The sequence below is a fragment of the Rhinoraja longicauda genome, chromosome 13 (assembly GCF_053455715.1).
Source record: "Rhinoraja longicauda isolate Sanriku21f chromosome 13, sRhiLon1.1, whole genome shotgun sequence".
NCBI lineage: Eukaryota > Metazoa > Chordata > Chondrichthyes > Rajiformes > Arhynchobatidae > Rhinoraja > Rhinoraja longicauda.
Genome location: NC_135965.1, coordinates 41,887,707 through 41,910,644, shown reverse-complemented (window position 1 = coordinate 41,910,644; position 22,938 = coordinate 41,887,707).

Sequence of the window (22,938 nt, the reverse complement as noted above, 5' to 3'; positions counted from 1 at the left end):
TTGATTTATTTGGTATTGAATGGTTTATCACTGAGTAAAACAAACACTCAGTTCATTAAGCTTTATAGATTTTGTTGTCACTCTTATTTAGCAATTAAGAATTAAGCCCAAAACATTCTGAATTATAAAGAATGTTCAGGATTTCCTTTGTTACTCAAATTTAAAAAAACACGTCCACTCCTACTTCTGAAACGGCTCCAAGCTTTTATGCAGCTAAATTTCAAAATTACCTTCTTTGGTTTGCTGAGCTATCTATTAGATCATCCAACTAGCAGCACTTACAGAAAATTAGAGTAATTAGATTATTGAACAATAGATCCAAATAAACCACTATTACAATTAATTAGTTATCTAAATTATGAGTGGCCAATCAACCCAGCTGGCTTTTATTTTGATTTACTGCTTTATTTATAATGGTAACACAAGACATGAACTTTGGTCAGGCATTTACATTTCCTTTGAATGTATAGTCTGTTGTAAAAATAAAATAAAAAGGACATCCAGTTCATTCCTTGTGGTTATTTGTTGATTGGATGTGGTTGTTTTAATCGTGCAGAATCAGTGATATTAGCCATCTCATAGAATGCGGAGAGAGTTGTTGAGTTCAAAACATCGAGGTGATTTACATCCTGTGCTGAAATTGCTGCCTGTGTTTATGCACTCCACTTAGAGTGGATCGGAATAATTGTGGGAAGGCGGTTGGGATGTGGAGATAGCTGGTGCCATGAGTTGCTACATATTGGAAAGCACAAATAAATGGACGTACTTCCTGGCAAACGTGCAGAAGTATGTCGTGCTCACAGTGACAGGAAATGGACCACTCATTAGAAACAATGGGGGAAAAATTTAATGGAGGCATTTCAAGTTGAATATTTTCATTTGTCCTAAAATGGAAACAACGCTATGCTCAGATTTCGTAGACTTGATAATGTTTTTCTACAGGATGCCAAATTAGACCTCATGTTGTGTAAATGACTAGTTCCTGTTTAATGGAAATTACCGTTTATAATAATAATACAAAATATAAGCAAGGAAATGAAATACGTACAGATTTTTAAAGTTCAGCAGCACTTTGGTCATTATCTAATTAAAAGAAAAGTCTGCTGAGATTCTGGGGGGGGGGGGGGGGGGAAATTGAACAATGACCCCTTTACTCGAGCAATTTCAGCACTTATTTTTAAATACCTAGAGTCTGGGCTTAGTTGAGCTTCTTGTCAGCTTGAAACAAGACCAAGAGCCAAAGCTCAGGAGTAAAGAAAAAGCACAACAGAGCAATGACACTGAAACAGAAGAAAGAGAGGACGTTGAAATCTTGAGACTGGACAGGTGACATTTTGGGTCATTCCTTTTCTTCAGTCTGAAGAAGGGTCCCCACATAAAACATCGCCAGTCCATCCTATCCCCAGGTGCTGCCTGACCTGCTGAGTTCCTCCAACACTATGGGTTTTGCTGGAGTAATGTCATTGTTGGAATTACAATAAGAAACAGTTTAATAGCTTTAGAAATCATTCATACTACTTGTTCATAAGTTCTAGGAGCAGAATTAGGGCATTTGGCCCATCAATTCTACTCCACCATTCAATCATGGCTGATCTGTCTTTCCCTCTCAACCCCATTATTCTGCCTTTTCCCCATAACCCCTGACACAGAGTTTGTGATAGTGTGAGAGAAAAGCAAGTAATAGAAAGAGTCAGTAAATTGGGCATAGCAATGTTTGGCTGACATTATATACAATGCTTTGCAATATAATACTTTTTAGAGGGTAGATCTGCTATCTCGGATTTTCCGCTGGTCATGGCCCAACATACTTTGAGAATTCTACCTTCTACACCCTTATAATATGCTCGATGAACATTTGCAAGCCAGGAAGTGGTAACAGTTTTTTCGTAGGTTTCACAAGACTTGAAGAACCTGCACGCTCCACTGGCCTGACCCGGATTCTGAGATTAAATGCATAATTTCAAGTGGAGTGGTGATGACAGGATTTGAGATATGAAATGAATAGGACACGTTTTGAGGAATATTGGGCCAAATGCAGGCAAGTTGGGCCGAAGGGCCTGTTTCCACGCTGTGTGACTCTGTGATGCTATGAGATGCTAGGAAACCCTAAGAGCGTTGAGTTCCTTTGGTGGATCCACATGGAGCTCAGCAGCTGAGCACAGTGACAGATACAACACCATCTCTCTTCAAGTCTGCCTTGACTTTCTAAGTTTGGAAGTTGTATTGTAGAAACCCAGTATAACTAAAATTTAAATAGGTGAATTTGCTGGATTCCAATGTGGTTGACGACATTGCAAACTGGGATTTTGCTTAGGCATCTTTGCTCAGTGGCATTTTTAGCATGTTCTGCACAACAGTAAACAATTTGAGTGACACCATCAGATATTCAAGGAGAGTGGTAGCAGCACCAGCAGTATGACTACTTCTTTATTTAAATTGGCTTTAAAGAAAATGTATTTTGTAAAATGTGGCTTATTTATTGGTTTTATTTGAGAGTGTGTGCCAACCTGGTTTCCAAGCATGTGGTCGAGGCCGGCCACCTTGAGAAAATAATCCTGTGTTGGAACTCAGAACTGTGGCAAACTCACTGAATTTTTCTCATTTAAAGTGCCCAATGCCTATTCGAGAAATGGACATTCACAGCTAATCTTTTAACTTTGCCATACGATGAACAAGAAATATAAGTGGTCTATGAGTAGGAGGAAACTGCAGATGCTGGTTTACATTGAAGAGAGTCACAAACTGCTGGAGTAACTCAGTGGCTCAGGCTTAATCTCTGGAGTAAAGGAATAGGTGACTTTTCAGGTCGGAACCCTTCTTCGGAGTAGTCCATCGCTTGTCTGCAGCATTGATAGTTTAGGAGGTGGTCAAGTGCTTAGTAAATGGATGCTATGTAGCTGAATTTCCCAGCTACAGTTTCCATAACATTATAATTACCAATCACATTTTATGTAAAAATGATGGAATAATTTTGTTTTACAACTTAATAGTAATATTCTTAAAAAGTATAGACAATCCTGTCTCTTCATCTGAAACAGGAATTCCTACATCTCAGATTCTTATTTTTGCCTTGTGTGGGTTAGCTCTTTCAAACTAGAGTGTCGAGTGTTGAATTGTCATATCTATCAGAAACAGAACAATGAAATTCTTACTTGCAGCAGCATAACAGGTCTGTAAATGCTGTACTCGTAGATAACATAATAAACAAACGAAAAGTTCAATAAATTAAAACCAAAACACAATATTAGTGCAAAAACCATTCTACTGCAACCAGAGAGCAGTCCTGAGCTACTATCTACCACATTGGGGACCCTTGAACTATCTTTGATTGAATATTACTGGCTTCACCTTGCACTAAATGTTATTCCCTTTATCATGTATCTGCACACTGCGAATGGATCGATTGTAATCATGTATTGTCTTTCCACTGGCTGGTTAGCACGCAACAAAAGCTTTTCACTATACCTCGATGCACATGACAATAAACTAAACTAAACTTTAAACAGCCCAATGTCCTTTGTGCAACCAAGAGAGTCCACTGTTCATGGTTTAGTTTATGTTTGTAACTTTTATTTGACAAATGAAGGTGGCACAGCCTCAACAAGAGTACAGTGCTTTTCTACATTAGTTTTCCTGTGAGCTCCTTGGAGTTTGTTGCCCTCCTGACTGAACAAAATAGCTTGAACAAATTGGTCTTGGGAAGAATGCTTGAGTTCTTCTTGTCAGTTGTCCGCAAACACAACAGTTTTTCACCAAATGTACTTGACATGTTGCTCTCTACTCCTTGTGAATGAGAGTAGTACTTGTGAGGTTCATTTTCCTCGAGACCAAAATGCTAAAGCAAACCCAATAATATGGGAGGATTAAGCGAATTACTTGGACAAATAACAATGAGATTTAAATAGAGCACCGCAAAGATTTACTACCAAATGGTATGGATTTCCACCATAAAATTTATGTGACTGTTTGATTTCCAGTCACTGCAGGTCACATTGCATCATTGGATATTTAGAGATCTGTAACTTGCACTTCATCTTTCATTTTGGAGAGGGATTTTCAATAATATGACAGTGTGGCCTTATTGATCAACAAATCAATACCTTTTAATAATTTTATGTCTTATAAACAATTCATTTGTGGCTGAAAGAGATCGCTACAATTAAATTAAAATGCTACTATTACAGAAACGATTTTCCAAAAACAAACCGACTGACACACTTGAGAATTTAATTTTCGGCTGTTTTAGAAATCGAGACAACTTATCTCTCAGCTTACAAAAGCAAAACCTGCATTTAATTTGACAGTCCTCATGTGTAAAATGATGCTTCGGAGCAGAAAAGAAGAAATAGTTGTGCGCAAGATGGAGAGGGAAGGTAAAAGAAAGGGAATAATTGATAATGGAATGCAACATTGAATACAGCGGTTTTGCAGAAGGTTATTTGTATTATGAGAGATGTGGCAAATGAAAAATTCAAGAGTATAACTATATGATGTTTGAAAAGCATCTGTCAGTCATGAAATGATACGGGTGTCAGGGGTTATGGGGAGAAGGCAGGAGAATAGGGTTAGGAGGGAGAGATAGATCAGCCATGATTAAATGGCAGAGTAGACTTGATGGGCCGAAGGAACTGTCATATGCGGAAAGATTGTAAAAACTAGGCTTGTATTCACTGGAGTTTAGAAGGATGAGAGGGGATCTTGTAGAGACATATAAAATCATAAAAGGACTAGACAAGCTAGATGCAGGAAAAATGTTCCCAATGTTGGGGGAGTCCAGAACCAGGGGACACAGTCTAAGAATAAAGGAGAGGCCATTTAAAACTGAGGTGAGAAGAAACTTTTTCACCCAGAGAGTTGTGAATTTGTGGAATTCTCTGCCACAGAGGACAGTGGATGCCAATTCACTGTGTGGATTTAATAGAGAGTTAGATAGAGCTCTGGGGGCTGGTGAAATCAAGGGATATGGGGAGAAGGCAGGCACAGGTTACTGATTGTAGATGATCAGCCATGATCACAATGAAAAGCGGGCCAAATGGCCTCCTCCTGCACCTATTTTCTATGTTTCTATCACTTATGATCTTATGAAATGTTTAGAGTTATTTTTGAGGAAAAGTAAGATGAGTGGTCAGCAGATGAAAAAATAAGCATTTCACCATACCTCAGTACACGTGACAATAAACTAAACTAAAGTAAACTAAACTAAAGTAAATAATGCACAAAGGCAAGTGTGTGGGGAGAGGTGACTGGAATTTGGACATATTGGGATGATAGAAATGTAGTTTTTGATACAAATGAGACTCTATCAAAAATGGTTGGGATAGTCCACCGTACTAATAATCAAAGCATAATTTGTAATATCAGAGTAGTGAGATGGTATTGCTTGAATACATAACTGAAACTTGCTAATAAGAGTAAAAGCAAGGCAATGCACTTCTGAGTATTTTCCACAGATTGTTATAACATTGATAATTTAAGTAAAGATCATCATTGCTGATGTTAAGCTAAAAGAAATGCAATAAGGTAGATATTAATTATGTTTAAAACTATAATTGTAATGCTGACTAAATTAATTATTTGATTTTAGAAAAGTTTTGGAAGTTGAATGAATTTATGTTTAAATATGTATTTTGTGCTATACCTTTCAAAATGCAGATTTCACATGCTAATCTTCAATCCAAGTTTAAAATTCTCTTGTATTAAATCAAAGCAAACAAGAAAGGAGCTTCAAAAAGATCAGACTGAATAAAAGAACATAGTGTCTGTGGTTACGTGATATAAATAAAATCACTATTCCATTTAATCCCCCAAAAAGTAATTAAGCATCACCTGTCCTGCCAAGTATCAGGTTTGCTGGTGTGATTAGAAATTCATTACAGTTGCCTATGATTTATTTTGTATTTCTAGCTGCCTAGATAACCTAATTATGAGTTTAAGGTGTGTTCATGCTACCTCTCATTATTCCCTGTTTTACAAAGTTTCAGTCTGAATAAGATACAAAGCAGTAGGGTGTCTCATTAAATGTAAATCCCTGGTCAATCTATGTAGCACGAGATTTGTTGCATCAATTTAAAACTCAACCATTTGGTCAAGAATCAAATTAGATGTTTGAAAAATACCAAGTCAGGCAAACAAATGTCTTAATCCACAACAGATCTCCCTTTACTAATTAAGTTAGTTAAGGCATTGGAACAGTGTACAACATGAATGGGGCTAATTTGCTTCCTGCTCAAGTAAATTGAATATTTTTCATGACTCAATGGAGTCCAGTGACTGACTCATCCATTAAATAATCAAACATTTGACACCATTCAGATTTTTTTTTTTAAAGGATTAGATAAATTGTCATAGCTTATTTCACTTGTTAAGTGCATCAATCTCAGATAGATGTGCAAAACATATTTAACGACACAGGAATTTTAATTTACTTGCTTTTAATTCTTTGAAAATGATATATAAGAATGCAATGCAGAAAGTAAATGTGGTGATTTGAGCCGGTAAATATGTAAGTTTAATTCAGTGGAATTAATCAAATAGGAATAATGTTTTTGAAAGAATTTGAAGGAACATTGATTAGTTAACAGAAGCGACTGTATTATGGTGTCATGAAGTGATACTTTGATTACACACTTGCACCCTAGAGACAGTGCAACTGTATTAACTTCTATTTCATTGCAGTGCTATTGATCCAAAACAGCATAATTGTTAATCAGTTTTATCATCAGATCTAAGATAGAAACAAAAAGCTGGAGTAACTCAGCGGGACAGGCAGCATCTCTGGAGAGAAGGAATGGGTGACGTTTCGGGTCGAGACACTCCATTCCTTCTCTCCAGAGATGCTGCCTGTCCCGACTCCAGCTTTTTAATGTCTATCTTTGGTTTAAACCAGCATCTGCAGTTCCTTCTTACACTTATCATCAGATCTCTCAGTTGACTACTAATTAACACACGAAACCTGAAAGTGGCCAGGTGCAATCCCTGCTTGTCTGTTGTAACTGCTGATTCATAATGACTTGTAAATTAATTTAGTTTGAGAACTATGCGTTTGGTAACATTATGCATTGGTTATCAAAATTATAATTCATACAAGAACCTGAGCTTCACTTTACTTATGTTATTCGCTGTTAAGTAGGTGATTTTGATATTCAGATTTGCATTTGTTTGCCCACTGATCTGTTTCAGGTATTATACGTGTACCTTGGAAATACCTTTTCTCCATGCTGGTTAATTCCTGGAATGGCGGGACTGTCATATGTTGAAAGACTGGAGCGACTAGGCTTGTATACACTGGAATTTAGAAGGATGAGAGGAGATCTTATCGAAACATATAAGATTATTAACGGGTTGGACACATTAGAGGCAGGAAACATGTTCCCAATGTTGGGGGAGTCCAGAACAAGGGGCCACAGTTTAACTGAGATGAGGAAAAACTTTTTCAATCAGAGAGTTGTGAATCTGTAGAATTCTCTGCCTCAGAAGGCAGTGGAGGCCAATTCTCTGAATGCATTCAAGAGAGAGCTGGATAGAGCTGTTAAGGATAGCGGAGTCAGGGGGTATGGGGAGAAGGCAGGAACAGGGTACTGATTGAGAATGATCAGCCATGATCACATTGAATAGCTCGAAGGGCCGAATGGCCTACTCCTGCACCGATTGTCTATTGTCTATTGTCCTGCGGGGAAGTTCGAATATAAATCATCCTTTCGCATTCCATTCTCAAAAGTGTATATTTGCACGATAAACATTACATTCAAGTGGTCAACAATTGGGCGGCATGGTGATACAGAGTTTCTGCCTTACAGTGCCAGATTCCCGGGTTCGATGCTGACCACGGGTGCTGTCTGTATGGAGGTTCTCCCCGTGACCTGTGTGGGGTTTCTCCGAGATCAAGTCAAGTCAAGTCAAATTTATTTGTCACATACACATACACGATGTGCAGTGAAATGAAAGTGGCAATGCCTGCGGGTTGTGCACAAAAAGAATTACAGTTACAGCATATAAATAAAGTTAATAAGTTACTATTAGTGTCGACAAAAATTTAGTCTCTGGGGTTATAAAAGTTGACAGTCCTGATGGCCTGTGGGAAGAAGCTCCATCTCATCCTCTCCGTTTTCACAGCGTGACAGCGGAGGCGTTTGCCTGATCGTAGCATCTGGAACAGTCCGTTACTGGGGTGGCAGGGGTCCCTCATGATCTTGCTTGCTCTGGATCTGCACCTCCTGATGTATAGGTCCTGCAGGGGGACGAGTGTAGTTCCCATGGTGCGTTCTGCCGAACGCACTACTCTCTGCAGGGCCATCCTGTCCTGGGCAGAGCTGTTCCCAAACCAGACTGTAATGTTGCCGGACAGGATGCTCTCTACAGCCCCAGAGTAGAAGCAATGAAGGATCCTCAGAGGCACTCTGAATTTCCTCAGTTGTCTAAGGTGGTAAAGGCGCTGCTTAGCCTTACCCACCAGTGCGGCAATGTGCGTTGCCCACGTCAGATCCTCTGCGATGCGGACTCCCAAGTATTTAAAACTGCTCACCCTATCCACAATAGACCCATTTATCTCCAGTGGCGTTTTCGTCCTTGGATGTTTAGCCCTTCTGAAGTCCACAATCAGCTCCTTTGTTTTAGTGACATTCAAGAGGAGGCTATTGTCCTGACACCAGAGTGCCAGATCAGCCACCTCCTCCCGGTAGGCCTTCTCATCGTTGTTGGAGATCCGGCCCACCACCACAGTGTCATCAGCAAACTTGATGATGGAGTTTGAGCTGAACCTGGCCCCACAGTCATGTGTGTACAGGGAGTACAGTAGGGGGCTAAGGATGCAGCCCTGGGGGGATCCTATGTTCAGGGTGAGGGAGCTAGATGTGTGTTCCCCCATCCTGACCACTTGGGGTCTGGTAGTGAGAAAGTCCAGGACCCAGGCACACAGAGGGGTGCTAAGCCCCAGTTCCAGCAGCTTCTCAACCAGTCTGCTGGGGACTATTGTGTTGAATGCTGAACTAAAGTCAATGAACAGCATCCTCACATAGCCCCCCTGGCTGTCCAGATGAGAGAGAGCGGTGTGTAGAACCTGGGAGACCGCATCATCCGTGGACCTGTTCGGACGGTATGCGAACTGTAGTGGGTCCATGTTGCGAGGAAGGAGGGCGCAGATGTGCTTCTTGACTAGCCTCTCAAAGCATTTCATGACAACCGAGGTGAGGGCCACCGGTCGGTAGTCATTTAAACACGCTGGAGAGGCATTCTTTGGCACCGGTACAATGATGGATCTTTTGAAGCATGCAGGGACCATGGACTTTGCCAAGGAGAGGTTGAATATTGTGGTGAGCACTGGAGCAAGCTGAGTAGCACAAGACTTTAGTACTCGCCCAGATATACCACCTGGGCCTCCAGCTTTCCTCGTGTTCACACGCGTCAGAGCCCACCTCACCTCATGCTCGGACACCGAGAATGTGTGCACATCCCCGGCGGTGGATCCCCCTCCAGCCTCGCTAGCCAGCGCTGTTTTTAGACGGCGAGCTGGTGGTGTTACCTTCAGTTTTGGCATACATCTTCAGTTTCCTCCCACACTCCAAAGGCGTACAGGTTTTTAGGTTAATCGGCTTGGTATCATTGTAAAATTGTCCCTAGTGTGCGTCGGATCATGTTAATGTGCTGGGATCGTGGGTCGATGTGAACTCGGTAGGCCGAAGGGCCTGTTTCCACGCTGTATCTTTAAAACTAAAACTAAAAACTAAATTCACTATCAACATTATATCAAGATAATCAACCATCAACATTCATTATCCTTTGGTGTTAACTGAGGTCACATCTTGTTTGAACACCCTAGGAGTGTACATCATGGTATCATCTCCATTTTGGCATATATTTTGATGCTTATTTAGGACAAAGTAGGGAAATTGATGTTTTTCATCTTTTTATTCATAATTTATATACTATTAAAAGCTTGAGAATTAGCAACAGGACCAGACCATTGGGCTGTTAAGTTTATTCACCATGCAAAAAGTTAATGACTGGTCTCAATTTGATTTTCCTTGCCTGATTCCCTGTTATTTGATTTTTACTGTATTACATGAAAGGAAGAATAAATTGTAGAGCCCCATTTTACTCCATTTTTAGGTAAGTAAATTTTAGATTCTCACCATTTATGTTTGCCCATGGTTCCCCCACCATTCATCAGTAAAACATTGCAGAGACTTAGAAACAGAATAGAAACATAGAAAAAAGTACAGGAGAAGGCCATTTGGCCCTTCGAGCTAGCACCGCCACAAATTGCGATCATGGCTGATCATCCACAATCAGTAACCTGTGCCCAACTTCTTCCCATATCCCTTGATTCCACTAGTCCCCATAGCTCTATCTAACTCTCTCTTCACAATTCACAACTCTCTGGGTGAAAAAGATCACAACTCTCTGGGTGAAAAAGTTCCTTCTCACCTCAGTTTTAAATGCCCCCCCCCCTCTTTATTCTAAGACTGTGGCCCCTGGTTCTGGATTCCCCCAACATTGGGAACATTTTTCCTGCATCTAGCTTGTCCAGTCCCTTTATAATTTTATATGTCTCCATAAGTTGGATTATGAGTGCCTTCATAATGTGCATTATGAGTAACTCAGCGGGTCAAGTAGCATTGTAGAAGGAATGAGTAGGTGAGGTTTTGAATCGGGATACTCTCAGAGCTGGAGACTCTGGCTTACCTTCTAACTTTAGGAAGAGGTTTGATCATCCATAAGATAATACTTCAGATTGTGATAAATTACTTGCTATTCATCCAAGTAAGAAAATACGCAAAGCCCGCTGCTATCCTTGATTAGCCTTGTTGACCCCCCCCCCCCCCCCAGGATACAATGTTTAGTCTTTACGTTAATGTGTTGTGGACTTGCTTTATAATTCACAGGATACAATGCAGCAACGTCTCAATGAACCTGTCGATTCTCACTTCATACGGAAATCAACCTAATGAATCTTGTCTGCATTGTCCCCAATCCAAGCACTGCCTTCCTTCAATATGGATCCCCCATGACCATAGTTAGCCCTTTGCCGGTACTAAAAAACATTTGGTCAGGTGCGAAGATAGGATAGGTTTAGAAGGATATGGGTCAAACGCAGGGAGGTGGGACTAGTGTAGATGGGACATGTTGGTCGGCGTGGGCAAGTTGGGCTGACGGGGCTATTTCCATGCTGTATAACTATATGACTCGATGACAAGGAGCCTGATTCCTTTTAGACTATGTTATTATATGCCTCTATCTAAATAATAATTTGCTTTTTAATTTGAGAAAGAATAACCTCCCAATTTCTCACTTTATGCTACTTATGTCCCTCCCACCCACTTAATCAATCTATATATCCTTGTTGGTTCTTGCTCACCCTCACAATTTACTAATCCATCTGTCTTTGTATCACCAGCAAACTTGGCAACAGTACAGTTGGCCCTTTTATCTAACTCATTAATATAGACTGTAAATTGTTGAGGCATCAGCACCATTACCTCTGCCACATAACTAGTTCCTGAATGGCAATTTGAAAATGCCCCATATATTTGGGTTTATACTCATTGAAGATGAGAGAGGAATTCTGAGAAGGATTGACAAGGTGGATATTTCCCCCACGTGGAGGGATTTGGAACGAGGGGGTATAGTTTCAGATGAAAAGGTTGTCCACTTAAAATAGAAATGAGGAGGAATGTTTTCTCTCAGAGAATGATGAATCATTGGAATTTTCTATCAAAGATCCAGGGCAAGGATTCACAGAAGTGAGATGCCTATTAGCCTGTTATTATTCTGATATTATTTTGACATCACCTTGATCACTTGTGATTGCGATTAGGAGGAAGAATACATGCTGTAATGTTATGGAACATTATTCCCTTTAAGATTCCCCACAAGACACATCACATGCTGAGTCAATCTGCATCATTAATTTCACTGAGAAAAGTGAAACCTTTTTAGACAATTTCTTGAAAAGTGTTCTATCTTGACTGTAAATCATAATATATCTGCAAAATATTCCATGTTCCCGTTCTATATAATCACAAATTTCTGAACATGTTTTTTTCTCCTTTTATATTTTCTTTTTACGGACTTTAAAATAAGCTGATTTTATATGTGCTTGGTGATCCTTTTGTTCAAAAAGTTGAAGGAAAGTGTAATGGTAGAAGCTGAGAGTTATAATAGACAATAGACAATAGGTGCAGGAGGAGGCCATTCGGCCCTTCGAGCCAGCACCGCCATTCAATGTGATCATGGCTGATCATTCTCAATCAGTACCCCGTTCCTACCTTCTCCCCATACCCCCTGACCCCACTATCTTTAAGAGCTCTATCCAGCTCTCTCTTGAATGCATTCAGAGAATTGGCCTCCACTGCCTTCTGAGGCAGAGAATTCCACAGATTCACAACTCTCTGACTGAAAAAGTTTTTCCTCATCTCAATTCTAAATGGCCTACCCCTTATTCTTAAACTGTGGCCCCTTGTTCTGGACTCCCCCAACATTGGGAACATGTTTCCTGCCTCTAATGTGTCCAACCCCTTAATAATCTTATACGTTTCGATAAGATCTCCTCTCATCCTTCTATAATTGTGCTTTAGAATATGATATCTGTAAAATTTATTGCCATGAAGAGCTGAACATATAAAGTGCAGAAATGCCAAAATAATTTGATTGAACAAGATTAGTTTTATTTTGTTTATTTCAGCAGAAATATTTTGTTTGGACCATTTTCTTAGCCGATAATCTTTGCATTTTAGTTTGAAAAGCAACAGTGGCCCATCATAGCGGAAGTGACGGCGCCTAACGGCTGTGGCTCGCTAGCAGTCTGTTCGTCTTTTTTCCTTTTTTTTTGTTGTGTGTCGGTGTTGGGATGGTTTTTGTATTTTTTTTTGGTTGTGTATGTGTGGGGGGTGGTGGTGTGGGTGGGGGGGTGGTGGGGGGGGTGGGGGAAACATTTCTCTTCCTCACGGCGCGGGGTGCGGCTCGGCTGTGGGGCCTAACATCGCCCGGTGCGGCTTGGCCGCTGGACTTAACAGTGCCCGGTGCTGCTCGGCCGCGGGACTTTTCATCGCCCGGTGCGGCTTGGCCGCGGGACTTTACATCGCCCGGTGCGGCTTGGCCGCTGGACTTAACAGTGCCCGGTGCGGCTCGGCCGCGGGACTTTGCATCGCTGGTGCGGCTCGGCCGCGGGACTTTACATCGCTGGTGCGGCTCGGCCGCTGAACTTAACAGTGCCCGGTGCAGCTCGGCTGCGGGGCCTAACATCGCCCGGTGCGGCTCGGCCGCGGGACTTTACATCGCCCGGTGCGGCTCGGCCGTGGGACTTTTCATCGCTGGTGCGGCTCGGCCGCGGGACTTAACATCGCCCGGTGCGGCTCGGCCACGGGACAGCTGCGCAAGGCTTGGTCGCGGGGCCTTTCATCGCCCGGCTCGGCCGCAAGACATTTCAGCGCCCGGTGCGATTCGGCCGCGGGGACTTCCATCCCCTTGCGGGGACTGTGCGGGTCGGTCGGGGACGAGCTGTCTGTCCGTGGGCGTGGGGAGGAGAGTGGAAGTTTTGTTGCCTCCATCACAGTGAGGGGGTGTTTGGAGTCACTGTGATGGACGTTTGTGTTGGGGTTATGTGTCTTGCGTTCTTTTTTTTTATGACTGCTATGTAGTTTCGTTCGGTACCTCGGTACCGAATGACAAATAAAGCTCTGTTATACTGTTATACTGTTATGTCACACCGACCAGCGATCCCCGCACATTAACACGACCCTACACACACTAGGGACAATTTTACATTTACACCAAGCCCATTAACATCTTTGGAGTGTGAAGAAACCGAAGATCTCGGAGAAAACCCACGCAGGTCATAGGGAGAATTTACAAACTCTGTACAGACAGTACCCGTAGTCAGGATTGAACCCGGGTCTCTGGCGCTGCAAGGCAGCAGCTCTACCACTGCGCCACCGTGCCATAAGTGCATGTACAGACCAATTTCTTGTCATTAGCAGCATTGAATACTGCTAGAAATTATCTTATGACTCATATACATTTAGCGGCAAGAAAGGAATTGAACTGTTTACAAAACCAAATTTTGCAGAAATGACTTAAACATAGGATGTTTATTTTATGTGGACAACAACTGAAATGTGGACTATCTAACACTTCCAATCAGCCATTCCAAGTTCTAAGTAACTGATCTGAAATTCTTTTGCACTGCTGTGTAAAGGTGGAGAAACACAGGAAGATTTTATAAGGAAGATAGACCCAAAATGCTGAAGTACCTCAGTGGGACAGGCAGCATCTCTGGATAGAAGGGATGGGTGACATTTCGGGTCGTGGCCCTTCTTCAAAAATGTCACCCATTCCTTCTATCCAGAGATGCTGCCCGTCCCGCTAAGTTACTCCAGCATTTTGTGTCTATCTTCGTTGTAAACCAGCATCTGTAGTTCCTTCCTACAGATTTTATAAGGAACTTGGCCTTCACCTTATGCCATGGAGGACTGATCGCTGTGATTTCAGATTGTTTCAGCAGGGATCAGTGCTGTTTATTCTCAGCATGCATCTTCTCATCAATGGTTCCACTCAACTTGGGCAACCGGTTTGCAAGAACCTTGTCAATAGTATTTATAGCTGCACACCCAAAAATGTGTCGGGCATGGATTAGAGGAGAAATTGTTCGATTTTCAATTGTGCACTTTTCAGAATGTAAGTACTGTGTCTGGCCATAGACACAGAGAAAAGAAAGATATATTCAAATGCTGGGGCCAATAGAAGCTCGCGCATCAGGGGTTAGGGCTCGCTGTATGTAGTTTGACGTTGGATAGACAGAAACCGAAATTTTCTGTTCAAAAAGAAAATAGCTGAGAATTATCTGATAGAGCTACATATAGAAATACAGGAAATTCTTATAATACACAGCAGGTGAAGTTGCACAATTGAGAGACGGGCAGCCTAAATGTGTCAAGGTTAATGTGTAGGAAAGAACTGCATATGCTAGTTTAAATCAAAGATAGACACAAATTGCTGGAGTAACTCAGCGGGACAGGCAGCATCTCTGGAGAGAAGGAATGGGTGACGTTTCGAGTCGAGACCCTTCTTTGGGCTGACTGTCAAGGTTAATGTTCTTTCAGTGGAACAGGAGCATCAAGGTTGAAAGTGAGCAGACAATAGCAAGTACCAGAGAGAGCAAAAGAGGCAAAATACTGAAACCAGTTAAATAATTGAACAACAATTGGAAGAAATCAGGATCACGCTGGTTGGATGAATCAAAATAACCTCCCCATAGGTAATTATTTCATGATCTTGTTCATGTACTTACTGCCAGATTACTACATTTGTGCTATTTGTCACCACTGGATCCATTTATCTGGATTTGGTCTCTTGTTTCTCATTATTAGTTTAAGATCGATTGTTTTCTGTGCATAGTAATGAAAAGTCATGCCCAAAGAATGGAGAATGGAAGGAGTTGTTCCTCTAAGAAAGGAGATCAATTAAAGGCATTAAACCTTAAAATATTTGGACAAATTGCCGAACACATGTTGTAAGAAATGTCATGTGTCATAACACTTAATAAAAAAGGTTTTGAATTTTCATTTTTTCCAACAAGTTTTTTTTGTTGTCTATTTCAATTCTTGTTCTAATTTTATTGTAAAGAATAGATGATGATGATGATGATGATGATGATGATGACGCCAGGAAATTACGTGACTGCTAGAGTATCCTGATTTAGTCCATGAAGTTGTTTATTTTTTTATTATTTTTTTATTAAATTTTTATTGATTTTTATTATTTTTTATTAATTATTATTTTTAAATTAATTTTTGTTAATTTTATTAATTAAATTTTATTAATAAAATTGTATTAATTTTTATTAACTTTCTTAACGATGAGTCATGTCTTTTCTATCTTAATTCTAATTTTATTGCAATTAGTGCCCACTACTTAAAATCATCAAAAGTAAACTTGAAATATAACCAGAATGATTACTTCATGTTTTTAACTGTTTGATATTTAGAGAAACCTCATTGTGAAAATCAAATATTAATTTGCTGTCAATCATTTAAAAAAAAAATCAAAATTAAAACAAATCTTGGTATTCATTGTGGATTATTATTGATTTAGTGAAAAAGCTTGTGTTGTGTGCCACCCAGTCATGTCACACATACATGAATACAATCAAACCGTACACAAGTACAAAAGGTAGTGCAAAAGGAGAAGGATAGAGCACAGAATATATTATGTTACAGCTGCAGAGAGAGTGCAGATAAAAAGAAAAGTGAAAGGTCTGCAAAGACTGGGACCAGCGATCCCTGATCAGCGAAACCGGAGAAAACCCACGCGGTCACGGGGAGAGCGTATAAACCCTGTACAGGTAGCACCTGTAGTCAGGCTCGAACCCTGGTGCTGTAAGGCAGGAACTCTCCTGCTGCGCCACCGTGCCGCCGTCAGTAGTTTTTTTCAATAACTACACCAACTCTCTGTAAATTCTTTGACCAATTTTGGATGTAATGAATACACTGGCGGTTTGATTTTCTATTTTTTCTAGTCTCACTGCTTAATGATCAATTTGTTTGATGGAATTTGCAGTAAAATAGACAAGGATATCTGGAGAATGTGGATTTTTATTTTGCATTGATGGATGATCAAGCTGAATTATGCTGGTGTGTTGGCTGTAAAATCTTGACGTTTTGAAAGGCACAATAAAAATGTGAGTCTTTGTCTTTTTCATTGCTCTGACTGGTCTTTCAACAAGGCAGTAACACCTTTTGTTCATTAAAAAGACAAATCAGGTGGGTGTTTCACAAGCATCGATTTGCACCTCACGCTTGATTTTGTGCCTTGTAGTTAAAATTGAAATCTGTGTCTTGTGATTCAGTGTGCTGTGTGTTCTTCACATTTTGAATCTTTGTCCTATGGCATAGGGGTCAAACAACATCATATTCTATCAAGGTAGAGTAAAAATTTAAAATGAACATTCTGACTTGTGCAGGAAGGAACTTTAGATACTGGTTTACACCGAAGATAAACACAAAATGCTGGAGTAACTCAGCGGGACAGGCAGCATCAATGGATAGAGGAATGCGTGATGTTTTGGGTCTAGACCCTTCGTCAGACAATTATGCAACTGCTTGGCAGCTCTTTTAGAAACATCACCACAATATCAAAGTAGATTTATTTACTCTCCCACTTGTACAAAAGTTAGGGATGCCTCCTCCTCTTATTCAGATTTGATTGAACAATAGCTGTTCTTCCTTGGGTTGATTGAATTCCTCGGCTTTAGTTTTTGGATCTGTGATCGGGATTTTAAAAAAAATGGCTGTTTTGTTTGCCTTCTTTGCGAAGAATTTGACATAGATGGCACAGAGGATGTGTTCTAAACAAGAAGATAGACACAAAATACTGGAGTAACTCAGAGGGTCAAACAGCATCTCTAAAGAAAAGGAATAGGTGACGTTCCTCAAACTGCTTTGCCTATCTTTGGTGTCACCCAGCACCTGCCGTTCCTTCCTAAACATTGTGTTCTATACAACGAGTCCCTTAGTCATAGGCTGCAGAATGATATTGATAAATTATTAAATTGGGTAGAGTAGTGACAGGTGGAATTAAATCCTGATAAATGCAAGGTGACGCATGTGGGAGGATTACCATGGCCAGTACAATAAATGGTCGAATCCTCAGCAACAAAGAGAAACAGCGGGCTCTTACTGTAAAAGCCCAGGAATTCCTAAATGTGGCAGCACAGGTATACAAAGTTGTGAAGTAAGCGTGGGGTTGATGTAAGTCAGATGCTTTCCTTCATTAGCTGAGGCACTGAACTCAAGTGGAAGCTGGTTTTCGAGCATAGAATCATACAGTGTGGAAACAGGCCCTTTGGCCCAACTTGCCCACATCGACCAACATGTTCCATCTGCACTCGTCCCACTTACCTGCATTTGCCCATCTATATACTAAAACTCTCGTTTATTTGTTTGTTTGTTCCTGAACTACAGCCAAAACGGTACACGGTATTGTGACAATTTTAGGCCCACCTTACTCACCGTCATCTCTTTGGTGGTAATGGAAGAAGTTTAATTGAAATCGGTGTTATATTTTTAAAGTTATTCATATTTTAAAGTTTAAATCTATCTTCTAGGGAGGGACGGGGAGGAGGGAGGGAGCGGGAGGGGAGTGGGGGGGGTGGAGAGGGGGAGAGAGGGGGGGGAGAGGGGGGGGGAGAGGGGAGGGGGAGGGGGGAGGAGAGGCTGCTGCACCAATGCAGGAGAGGTTTGGGCCCAATGAGTCCACTTGGTCCAGTATCTCTCTAAACCTGTCCTGTCCATGTACCTGTCTAATTGCTTTTTAAACGTTGCAATAGTCCCTGCCTCTGGCAGCTCGTTCCAGCCACCCACCACCCTTTGTGTGAAAATGTTACCTTCAGATTCCTTTAAAATCTTTCCCCCTTCTACTAAACCAATGTCCTCTGGTTATCGAATCCCCCGCTCTCGGCAAGAGGCTCTGTGCTTCCACCCAATCTATTCCTCTCATGATTTTAAGGGCAGAACTTGTACAATGTTATCCTACAGCTGGACTACTGTTCTGCTCTCTACACAATAAGATAAGATCCACCAGGATCTAGGATGGAACATTTCATTTACAAAGAGAAATTGGATAGAGTGGGTTTACATTGGATTAAGGAAATAAGGTCATAAGTGATAGCAATATTAGGCCATTAGGCCCATCAAGTCTACTCCACCATTCAATCTTGGCTGATCTATTTCTCCCCCTTAACTCCATTCCCCTACCTTCTCCCTATAACCTCAGGGATTGGGTGAGACTAAAGGGTGAGATATACAAAATTGAGGAGCCCGGACGGAGTAGGTAGCAGCATTCTTTTCCTGATGGCAGAGATAAATAAAACATGAGGGTAGAGTATTAGAGTACAGGGTTTGTTGGGATCTGAAGGTCTTTTTCACTCACAGTGGTTGGAATATGGAATACCTTGCCCAAATGGCTGGTGGAGGCTCACAACATTTAAGAATGATCCTGACTTGAATCACCAAGACATAGAAAGCTATGGACCAAGTGTTGTAAATGAGATGAATAGAGATAGGCACTTGATGGCAAGTCATGGAAGGGCCTGCTTTCAAGAGATGTTTTCAAGAGAGAGTTAGATTTAGCTCTTTGGGCTAAAGGAATCAAGTTATATGGGGAAATCGCAGGAATGGGGTTCTGATTTTAGATGATCAGCCATGATTTTATTGAATGGCGGTGCTGGCTTGAAGGGCCGAATGGCCTACTCCTGCACCTATTCTTCCATGTTTCTATGTTTCTGAGCTGTATGATTCTGACTCCAATTGGCACAATTTCCACTGATTGCAGGGAAATGGCCAATGTGTTGGTAGATGGGCATGACAGAGTTAGTGCCCATTGACGTTCTCAGTATGTGACTGCTTTGTGCCTGATACATGGTGTTACACATTCAAAGCAATGATAGCTTGAGCAATACTGTTGCCTTAGGCACGGCAGGCACCATTAACATAGTGCATTAGTCTCAATTGTCAGCGGAAAGATACTTGATGCTTCTGATGCCTTCTGATATAGGTGCAGAATGGAAATCTGGAGGACTAAAGCTAATCTTCCCCAACTTGTATGGGTTAATTCCTGGATGAGATTTAATTGTGATTTTATTTTTGGAACTATGCTTTTGAGATGTGTGTAAGAATTTAGTGAGCAATCTCAAGTTATAGCTCGATACTTTGGACTGTATTTCTAGCAGATATTTCCTTGTAGTTTGTCTTCTTGTTATTTTCATAGAAAACTGGTTTTGTTCTATGGATCTTTTCTTGAAATATTTACCAATGATATTCAGTTAGGATGCTCAATTGCTGATGGAGATCTAGCTGTGATATGGGGTGCAATGTCATCAGTGTAACTTCAGCAGTGTTCGTTCATTCCTTGTTTGTGGTCTGCATTTGTCACATTTTCAAATGTAAAACATTCTGGTTCAAAAAATTTCAATTCGCTATATTTTTATTTTTATTTTCTTTAGCTCTCCAGAGCAAGTTCGAATCATTCTATGTAAATAAAAAAAACAGCTTGGCTGGAAATCTGAAAAATGCTGTAAACATTCAGGCAGCATCTATGGAGACCAAAACAGCAGTACCATTTCAGAAGTGGGAAAGAGAGACTAAAATGATAAACAAAACCACATTTTAAGATATTTTCTGGTCCGAGTTCTTACAACGGGAACAAATTGACGTGCTGAGTATTTCCAACATTTTCTATTTTGACTCTTCCTGTAATTCTCCATTTGTTTTATATGTTTATCTTTGTATATTGAAAGGTATCTAGCTCTGTTTTCACAGCCAAAAGAATGTAAGACTATAAAGAAGCCATTTTTTATATTATACATGGGTGGCATGGTGGCACAGTGGTTGATTTGCTGCCTTACAGTGCTTGAAGCACCGGAGACCCAGGTTTAATCCCGACTACGGGTGCTGTCTGTACGGAATTTGTATGTTCTCCCCGTGACCTGCGTGGGTTTTCACCGTGATCTTCGGTTTCCTCCCACACTCCAAAGAAGTACAGGTTTGTAGGTTAATTGGCTTGGTATAAGTGTAAATTGTCCCTAGTGTGTGTAGGGTAGTGTTAATGTGTGGGTATGGCTGGTCGGTGCGGACTCGGTCGGCCGGGGTTTTCCGTGCTGTATCTCTAAACTAAACTAAACTAATCACAAAATGACTTTCTCTAGTGGTTCTCAAGACAATCACAATAAAACTTTATTAGCCAAGTATGTTTTGCAACATATGAGGAACTCCATTTGCCGTACAGTCATAACAGGTGTGACATAACTGACATCTACAGATCTGAGGTGCTTCAGAGAACCTTGATTTGTTACCCTGTTTGTAGAGAAATAGTAAGACATGACTTTCTTTGTCCATTCTTTGCTCTGCCTCTCAGGAAAGATGTTCAAAATAAGTGTATGACAACACCAAATGTCGAGACTAATTTTCCACCTCCAATAAAATTTGTTTAATTACTTACTTTATTAAGATTAGGGAAAATGGTAGATTAGCTGAGCAGCACCGAGATATATTGGTATAAACATTCACACGAGTCTCACCAATATTTGCAACAGAAACTATTGATGCATTTTCATAGAACCAAAGGATATTCACCGAAATCTGGACTGTCGTATGTTGAAAGACTGGAGCGGCTAGGGTTGTATACACTGGAATTTAGAAGGATGAGAGGGGATCTTATCGAAACATATAAGATTATTAAAGGGTTGGACACGTTCGAGGCAGTAAATGTGTTCCCAATGTTGTGGCGAGTCCAGAACCAGGGGCCACAGTTTAAGAATAAGGGGTAGGCCATTTAGAACGGAGATGAGGAAAAACATTTTCAGTCAGAGAGTTGTAAATCCGTGGAATTCACTGCCTCAGAAGGCAGTGGAGGCCAAGTCTCTGAATGCATTCAAGAGAGAGCTAGATAGAGCTCTTAAGGATAGCGGAGTCAGGGGGTATGGGAAGAAGGCAGGAACGGGGTACTGATTGAGAATGATCAGCCATGATCACATTGAATGGTGGTGCTGGCTCGAAGGGCCGAATGGCCTACTCCTGTATCTATTGTTTATTGTCTATTGTCTATTGTCTATTGAAATCATCTGTCGTATGACTCTAAGAAGTATAACTTTTATACCTGTAATGGAATGTGTTTAATTTAGAACACGCTTTTGCTTTAAGTAGAAGAACTGCAATTGACAAAGTTAATTGCTCTTTTTTCATCCATGCTACTATATTGTGTTTCAAATGAATACTTGCATTAAAGATGTCACCTTGCAGAAATAGTTCTGTCCAATTTAAAATAGAAATCTTGGAGCTTTATGAAGAAAATAAATATCCTGTAGCATAAAAATGCACCGACAAACCGCTTTGAACCTGGTCCCGTATAATTCATTATTTTATTCACCGGACCAGTTTAAAAGGAAATAATGCAAAACTTGATATTTGTTTTAACCTCCAGACATATTTCTGGAATACTAAGGGTTCACCAGGTTGTAGTGAATAGAATGAAGGGTTACAGCAGATGCATCTGTTTGATCCTATTTTGAAGGAGGGTAACATTTGCTTGCTTCCAGTTGACACAAGGGAGTCTCGGCAATCTGGTTCTGTTGTATTCAATCTTGTGAGTATTTATCATAGGGTTCTTAGAGAAATGAAATCTTCCTGCAAATAAACCATTGACAATTAAGCTGGCTTTAAAATCCTTAACCACGGAAATCTTCAGAGCTCTCAATTTGTGTAGTTAATTGATATTTACAGTTGTATTCAGAATGTTATAATGTAACGTTCTTTATGTGCTCCATGAATGATGGCATGATCGCCCTCCCCATGGAGAAGGTATTTTAATATACATGGCCCGTGTGGCACGCTTGGGCATGCTGGAGATTATTTGTAAGATAAGTATAATGAGCAGGTGAAGGTATTGTTAAACTGGTTCAATAGCAATGAATGTAATTAAAAAAGCTAAATCCATTATGATAGGATTGTTGTGTATATCGGTCTAATTGAAATGGTTCGATCGGTAGGTTCTGCAGGAAATGAACAGCGCAGGAAAACATTTACATGAAACTCAAAATCAAAATCTACTGGGTGATGTATGATTTATTTTGCTGAACTTAGCACCGCATCCACAAAACAAATTTTGGAGATATAAACTGGTGCAGATTTGTTGATGTAACCTACCAGGGAATTACTCTCCTTCATTCCTGTTTGACACGAGCATCAAATCTAACATCATAATTATCAAGAGAATCCTTCATTACCTTATAAACCAGACACCAGGAATGACAGCAGTTTAACTCGGAAAGACAACACTTCTTTATCAATTGGAATTACAGTTGGATCAGCCACTCAGGTGGGGACACAGCTTCCACATAGTGGAAACTTGTGCAGTTAAGTTATCTGATTGAATCAAAATTATTGTTATTTC